The sequence below is a fragment of the Chiroxiphia lanceolata genome, chromosome Z (genome assembly GCF_009829145.1).
Source record: "Chiroxiphia lanceolata isolate bChiLan1 chromosome Z, bChiLan1.pri, whole genome shotgun sequence".
NCBI lineage: Eukaryota > Metazoa > Chordata > Aves > Passeriformes > Pipridae > Chiroxiphia > Chiroxiphia lanceolata.
The window spans coordinates 36,930,552-36,939,184 of NC_045671.1; positions in this window are offsets into that span (position 1 = coordinate 36,930,552).

The following is an 8,633-nucleotide window of genomic DNA, read 5'->3' on the forward strand; positions in this document are numbered from 1 at the left end:
CTTGCATCTTTAATGTACAAAGTGTACACATTGAATTTGAGTGTGAATCAACCAGTGATCTAAGGTACTGAATGCAAGATTGATAGATTTTTTTTTTCTTTTAGAAAACTTTCTCCTTCACAGTTGGAGCTTCTCCTTCACTTCCCTTTTCTGGTGGACTTTAGTCTTCCACCTCAGCCCATGTCCATACATCTGCTTTAAAGCTGTAGGTCACACTATTCCTAACATACATTTTTCACACCTTTTTTGTGATCAGAAAATTCCAAGTATCCAGTCACCTAGCTCACAGAATTTATTGCTGAAATATTTTTTAAAAAGTACTTTATGTCATGTTACACAAGAGGTGCCTTTTTAGCTTAACTAAATGAAATCTTCAGATAGTTTCTGTGAGAAAGATTTGAGTTTTGTCTGAATGGAGACATCCCCATGTGCTGTCAGATGTGGATTACTTTTAGTGTGTCATGCAATTTTTTTTATTCCTAGGAGGATGGATGAACTCCTCTAGAAGCAAACTCGTGTTTCAAAGCATCTTTAGTGTCATTTTTACCTGGATAACTAGTTGAAAAATGTTTGTCTTGGTTCTCACTGTGTCTAAAAATAATAAGGGCTTTGTGGTTTACTAGACAAACTACTGCGCTTAAATCACAGTGCAGTAAATGGGCATTATCCTCCTGAAAGTGGCCATTTTTAGACACAGAATTGGGATTGTAGGCATTAATGCACACACCCAGAAGTGGTCTTTCCCTGTTTGTGACCTGAAGGGAGAGAGAGAATACCAGACAGTTACCAGTTTTAGTCTGCTGTTGTAACTACAGCTTGCTCTCAAATCAGTCTGTTTGTTCTGAGAGCCAGTGTGCAAGTTTAAGACACAGAGACAAAGTTAAGTACAAGAGACAGGCATGTGTGTCTGCTTCTTAACACCCTCAAATTTCAGACCCCTTCAGACCAAGTGACTTGTCAGAACTGTACAAGTTTAGTAGCAACGAAAATCACAGAAACGGCACCCTCTTGCGGCACCTCTCCTTTTAATGAGGTCTTCATCTTCAGCCAGTACACCATTTTACAAACAAAGAGCTTACCTAATGTACCCATTATTAACTATAGATTTATGCACAATTTTTTCAGACACAATAAAACCAGATCAGGACACTCTACAACGATAGAAAAGCAGCTACATCCTGCCATGCATAGATACAATCAAACCTTTAAATAATTTTTTTTAAAATGGGCAACATTTTCAAGTGTGAGTTCTGAGAAGGCAAGACTAATTTTAAGATCTAGTTGTCAGCATTTATAGAATGCTCACAAAGTGACTGTCACCAACAGAATATTGTACTCAACTGTTAAAGACCATTCTCTTTTAGGGAATGTTATGTAAGCATCTTGGGTTTTGTAAGTCTTCTAAACAAACTAGTATGTTTGTACTTACAGGCAGTTTATGCTTCTTCAAATTAGGTCAGGGTATTTCTCACTCTTTCCTTCTATGCCACGAATATTTCCTTCCCTTAACCTTTTGATACATTTGCATTTTGCTTTTACTTAAAGGTACTGCATAGAAGGTTGTTGTGAACTTAATCAGTTAAGTAGTCTGTTACCTGCTATTCTGAAAGACAACAAAGCATTATCTGTTCACTTATATCCTGTGCATCTCAAATTAAAAGATTAAGATGTGAATTATCCCAATACGAACCACATAAAACTACTCTCAGATGTTAATGAAGCTGTGAATATGTACACTAGAAGAAAAAGCAGAACAATCCCTGCCCAAACACAATCCTACACCATTTCATTTACTTGTTGGGTTTTGTTTGGGGTTTTTTGTTGCTGGCAAGGGGGGCAGTTCTTAGGGGGTTTTTTATTTTGTTTTTTAAATGAACTTAACACTATATTAGGGATGTTGTATTCAGGTTAGTTGTGGAGGTTATTATATTTAGCAGAGCTTATCTGGATGCAAGTGCTCTGTCCGTTTTTTGAAATATATTTAGCAAATGCAACAAAAACTGGAGAGGAAATGCCTGGAATTAGAAATTGCTTTTTCTGTCTCTGAGCACGAAGTATCTATGGAAGATACACATACTACAAGTCCTCAAGAATTTGTGCTAAGCACTGTTTATAACATGCTGTGTAAATACTGTACCTACTACAGCAGAGACATTTTTCAATGCCAAAATGAGGAAATGAAATGCTATGTATCCCAATGGCAGTATGCATTTATACATTAAACATAGGGAGGGTAGAGTCTTACTAAACTGCACAAGTTACACAGGCAAAAGGAACAGATCAGCCACTGTAGCCCTAAATTGAGATGTCATTTTATTATTTTTTTATTAATAATATTTACTTTATTATGCAGCCTCTGAACCAAGATGAGAATTAGGCAGACCACATCCTTTACCAAACTAGCCATCTTGCTGTCACATTCCCAATAGTGTTTCATTTGAATATACGCATTTTAAATCTTTTAAATTACATCTGCCAGTCACACTACTGTGACTTTTACATTTTTTTCTTTTTGCAGCAGTTACTTTCTCTAGCAGTAGTTTGATGATCCGGCAAGGCAGTTTTGCAGACAATCTTGTCAGGTGACTTGGTCCAATGTAGGGAAAAACAAGAAAGTAGGAAAATAAAGAAACAACCTGCAGGCACACATGCCTTTCTGGTCCAAAATGCAAGCTGCGGATTTCAAATACAAGTTATCAAAATGCTCGGAGTTAATGATATGATTGCTTCTGAAAGAAGAAGTAGATGATAACTGTGAAGAGAGCATTTTAAGGACGGACAGAAAAAGGGGCAACAGGGAGGGGGGCACAAACAGGAACATTGTAATATGCTATTAAACCAGTTAAGTGTGGGTTTTCTTTTATTATTAAAGATGTCGTGAAAACTCTACCTATAAACCTTGTTCTGTTTGCTGTTTTCTGACAAAACTAAAATTTATACTATACAAAAAATGGCTCAGTGTTTTACCACTGCTTACCAGAAACTTATTAACTGTTATTAGTTGACAATAGTTACTGATAAATATTGACTCTACTTCAAGAAGTAAGCTTAGCTGAAGGCTCAGTGTAGAATTTACGTCCAACTTCATCTCTTGATGAATTGCAATGAAATTGTATTTCAAATTTAGCATCTCTTAATTTATAACATGCAACAGAAATATTTACATAGGTGAGCTGAATGTTGTCTCAAGAAAGTTGGTTAGTAGTGCCTTGGTAAAAACTGTTTCGTCCCTACCTCACCCTCACCCTTTCATCTGACAGTAGCTTTTTTTGATGTCATGAATTATATTCTCAAAACAACCTGCCTACTGAACGATGAGGGAGTCCTAACTTTTTTAAAGCAAAGTCCCAGTAAGGGACACTATAAAGTCAACTCAAATTAGCTTCTTTGAAGATTCTAATAGTCATTGTGAAAACAACTCTAAATAGGTAGTGATTATTCTACAGAAACGACTTGCTATCTATCCATTCCTTTTCAGAGGGTCCTGTAACCTCCCTCTGCCAGGCTGAAGGGAGTAGGTCAGAAGGAAAGGTGAAGTCCTAATGTATAAAGGCCAGTCCTTGCTTGGGACAACAAGACCCCTTCTTGCCCACCTCACCCTCCCAGGTGCCTCTGCATGATAGGTATGGGGCTGTGGATGTGGAAGGTCAGTCATTGGATGATGAAGATGATGGTGCCTCTCCACCACAGATGTTACCAAGGCCAGAAAGACCTACACCTCGTATCAAGACCAGTCCCACATGGAAGAAAAGAAGGATTAAAGGATTACAGTGGCAGATGGTTCCCTTCTAAAGGGAATGGAAGGTCCAATATGCTGGAAAGAGACTCCCCTCAGGGATGTCTGCTACTTCCCTGGGGCACACGTCAGGGACTTCCTAGCCTAGTAAAGTGCTCAAACTATTACCCATTGCTGATCCTCCATATGGGTGGTGACAAACTCACAACATGTAATCCAAAGGCCATGAAAAGAGACCTCAAGGTCTTGGGATGATTGGTGAGGGAATCTATTCTTCCACATGCAGGTAGTGACTGAAAGAAACAGATGGATCCAGTCTATTAATACATGGTTCTGTGGTTGGTGTCCCTTCCAAAATTTTTGTTTGTTTGATAATGGGATGGCCTACATGGCACCAGATTTTGCTGGCATCAGATAGGATCAGAGGCATCACCTCTCTTAAAAGGAGAGGGTCTTTGGTCAGGGGCTAGTGGGGCTCATTGTTATGGCTTTAAAATAGATATAGTGGGGGGGATATCATCAGGTTTAACAGTGATAAGGTGTCAGATGACTTGCCATCCCACTTACATCAGTTAGATGCCAGAGCCAGCAAGAGATGCCCAGATCCTGGAGAGGGACCGCAGGTCAGCAGGAGAGCACCTGAAGGATAGCACAAGGGAATTTCAGGGACTCCAGACAAGAAAGTCAGCTTCATGGAGGGCCCAATTTAAATGCCTCCATGCTAATACATGGAGCATGGGGAATAAACTAGAGATGTGTGCATGCCTGCACAGCAATGATCTTATTGGCATCATAGAAACACAGTGGAAACTCCTATGACTGCAGCACGCTGGAATGCAAGGGTAGTCTCTTTAGGAAGGACAGGCAGGGGAGACCAGGAGGAGGTGTTGAGCTGTCTGCCGATGACCAGCTAGAGTGCATGGAGCTCCACCTTGGGAGGGACTGGGGAGGAGCTGACTTAGAGCTTATGGGTCAGGATTAAAGGGAGGGCAAGCACAGGCCTGCTACAGGCCACCTGACCAGGAAGATCAAGCTGATGAGGCTCTCTAGGCAGACAGGACCAGCCTCACATTCACAAACCGTCCTGGGGGTCCTTGGTCCTCCTGGGGGACTTCAGCCACTCTGACATCTGTGTGGAGGACCAGGCATAAGACATGAAAGCATGTTTTCTCTCAAACATTCTGACTGTTGCAACAGGACAGTTGTGATTGGAAGAGGGGGCCCCGCTTCGGTCCTGCTGCTGTAGATGATACAAGTCAGAGAGAGAAACCAGGACCAATCCACTTCCTTTTATAGTTTACCTGGCCTCTCATGTAAAATAGGTTTTTTGCACCATTCATGCTATATTCTTTGCATGTGTGCAGTCAGCCTTTTAGACTGACAGGAAAAGAGTCATAGGAGCTGGGGGTCTGTGGTGGTCCTGGAGCCCCTTCTAGTGAGGTGTCTGGGACTCTATCCTTCTCTTGACGCAGGTGCACAGAGCATAAGTCTCAGGACAGACTTTCAAGCTTAGCAACTGAAAAGGAAGTTGACTCAGAACAGCAAGGGCGCCAGCCAAACTTCCCGAGTTGCAGAAGATGAAAGATGGGACTGGGAGAATGAAGAACTGCCTGCTGCAGGAGAAGATCAGGTTCAAGACCTTCTAAGGAATCTGAAGGCGCACAAGTCCAGGGGACATAAGAAGATACATCCATGGGTCCTGAGGGAACTGGCCAAGGAAGTGGCTAAGGCAGTATCCATTATATCTGAATAGACATGGCAGTTCCCTATGGAAGTTCCCACAGACTGGAAAGGCGAAACATAACACCCATTTATTTTTAAAAGGGGAAAACCGGAAGATGCGGGGAACCATAGTCTGGACAGTCTCACCTCAGTACCTGGCAAGATCATGGAGCAGAGTCTCCTGGGAACTACACTAAGGCACGTGGAAAATGCAGAGATGATTGGTGACAGCCAGAACAGCTTCACTAAGGGCAAATTGTACTCAACAAATTTGGTGGCTGCCTATGACAGGGTTGCAGTGGTGTTGAGGGAAAAGTGATTGATGTCATCTATCTGCACTTAATGCAGAGCATTTAACACTGTCCCACATGACTTGGCTCTAAACTGGAGAGATATGGATTTGACAGATGGACCACTCAATGGACAAGGAATTGACTGGATGGTTGCACTCAAATAATAGCATTCAAGGTTCGTTGTTCACCTGGAGACCAGCGAGGAGCGATGTCCTCAGGGATCAGTACTAGGATGGGTACTGTTCAACATCTTTATTGGCAACACAGTGATTTAAGAGGTGGGCGCATGCAACCCACATGAAGTTCTACAAGGCCAAGTGCAAGATCCTATGCCGGGGTTGGGGCAATCCCAAGCACAAACACAGGCAGGGTGGAGAATGGACTGAAAACAACCCTGAGGAGAAGGACTTCGGAGTGTTGTTGAGAAGCTTGACGTTACCTGGCAACGTATACTTGCAGTCCAGAATGTCACAGAATCACAGAATATGCTGAGTTGGAAAGGACACACAAGGATCATCCAGCCCAACTCCTGGCTCTGAACAGAACCATTCCCAAGAGTCACACCATGTGCCTGAGTGCATTGTCCAAACACTTCTTGAACTCTGTCAGGCTTGGTGCTGTGACCACTGCCCTGGAGAGCCTGTTCCAGTGCCCAACCACCCTCTGGGTGAAGAACCTCTTTCAAATCTCCAACCTAAATGACCCCTGACTCAATTTCAGGCCATTCTCTCAGGTCCTGTCACCCATCACCACAGAGAAAAGATCAGTGCCTGCCCCTCCTCTTCGCCTCACAAGGAAGTTGTAGACTGCAATTAGGTCTCCCCTCAGTGTCCTCCAGGCTGAACAGACCAAGTGACCTCAGCCGCTCCTCATACGGTTTCCCCTCAAGGCCCTTCACCATCTTTGTTGCCCTCCTTTGGACACTCTCTAAGAGCTTAATATCTTTCTTATATTGCAGTGCCCAAAACTGCACACAATATTCAAGGTGAGGCCTCAGCAGTGCAAGGCAGAGCAGGACAATCCCCTCCCTCAACTGGACTGGCTGGCGCTGCTTTGCCTGATGCCCCTCAGGACACGATTGGCCCCCTGGCTGCCAGGGCACTGCTGACTCATATTCAACTTGCCATTGACCAGGACCCCCAGGTCCCTTTCCACAGCACTGCTATCTCATTCCCCAGTCTGTCCGTACAACCTGGGTTGCCCCATTCCAGGTGCAGAATCCAGCACTTTCCCTTGTTGAACTTCATCTGGTTGGTGATTGCCCAGTCCTCTCATTTGTTGAGGTTTCTCTGCAGGGCCTTCCTGCCTTCAAGGGAGTCAACAGCTCCTCCCAGTTTTGTGTCATCTGCAAACTTGCTTAGTGTCCCTTCCAGTCCTGTATCCAAAGCATTTATGAAGATGTTGAAGAGCACTGGGCCCAAGATAGAGCCCTGTGGAACCCCACTACTGACAGGTCACCAGTCTGATGTCACCCCATTCACTGGTGCCCTCTGTGCTTGACCCGTGAGCCAATTGCTCACCCACTACATGATGTGTTTTTCCAGCTGTGTGCTGGACATTTTGTCCAGAGGGATCCTGGGAGAGACAGTATTGAAAGCTTTACTGAAATCCAAAAAGATTACATCAACTGGCTTTCTTTGATCAATCAGCAGACTCCACACAAGTTCAGGGTCAATTGGGAGTTGATCATTCTCACAGTCATGGGGTTTCAGCTCAGGGCACTGAGACCCCCTTGATCCATCATCCATGTTGAAGACAGAGGCAAAGAAAGCTTTAAACACTTCTGTCTTGTCTCCATCCCTGTTTGTGAGGTGACCATCCCCATCCTGTAATGGGACGATATTTCTATGATATTTCTATACTGCCTATTGCCATTAATATATGTGAAAATAGTCTTTTTATTGACCCCCACATTTCTGGCCAATTTCAGCTGAGACTTGGCTGGATGAATTTTCTCCCTATAGCAGCAAGCAGCATCTCTCAATTCTTCACTTCGCATTGCTTCCACTAGGCATACATCTTCCTTTTTTGCTTTGTTTGCAAGTGAAGATCCCTGCTCAGCCAAGCTGGCCTTCTGCCTCATCTGCCAGACTTCCAGCATTTGGGGATTGTCTGCTCCTGTGACCTTAGGAGGTGATGTCTGAAAAGGGACCAGCACTGAGGGAGCCCAGCACCTGCAAAAAGGTTTTTCCAGGGGATCTTATTTGCTATTGTCAGTCGTATGCAGGCCTGCATCAAAAGCACTGTGGCTCAGTCCTTAGGTTGCAGAAAGTGACTCTCCCCCTCTACTCTGCTCTGGTGAGACCTTGCCTGGAGCACTGCATCCAGCTCTGGTACACCCAATGTACGAAAGACTGATCTCTTGGAGCAAGTCCAGAGGAGAGCCACTAAATTGATCAGAGGGCTGAAACACCTCTCCTATGAAGACAGGCTGACAGAGGTGGGATTGTTCATCCTGGAGAAGGCTCCAGGCTGACCTTACAGCACCTTCCAGGTGCTATAGGGGGCCTACAAGAAAACTTGAGAGAGATTTTTTTATGAGGAAATAGAGTGATAGCACAAGGGGGAACAGCCTTTAGCTAAAGGTGGGCAGGTTTAGATTAGATGTTAGGAATAAATTTACTGTGAAGGTGGTGAGGCAATGGAACAGGTTACAGAGAAGCTGTGAGTGCTCCATCCCTGCAAGTGTTAAAGGTCAGGCAGTATGGGGCTCTGAGCAACCTGGTCTATTAGGCAGCATCCCTACCCATGGGAGGGAGTCTGTAACTAATGACCTTTAAGGTCCCTTCCAAACCAAGCAATTCTATGATTCTACCATAGCCTTGCACTCAGGGCAATGGAAAGCTCCCCTTCCAATGGAAGTCACAGTGAAGGTACGATGA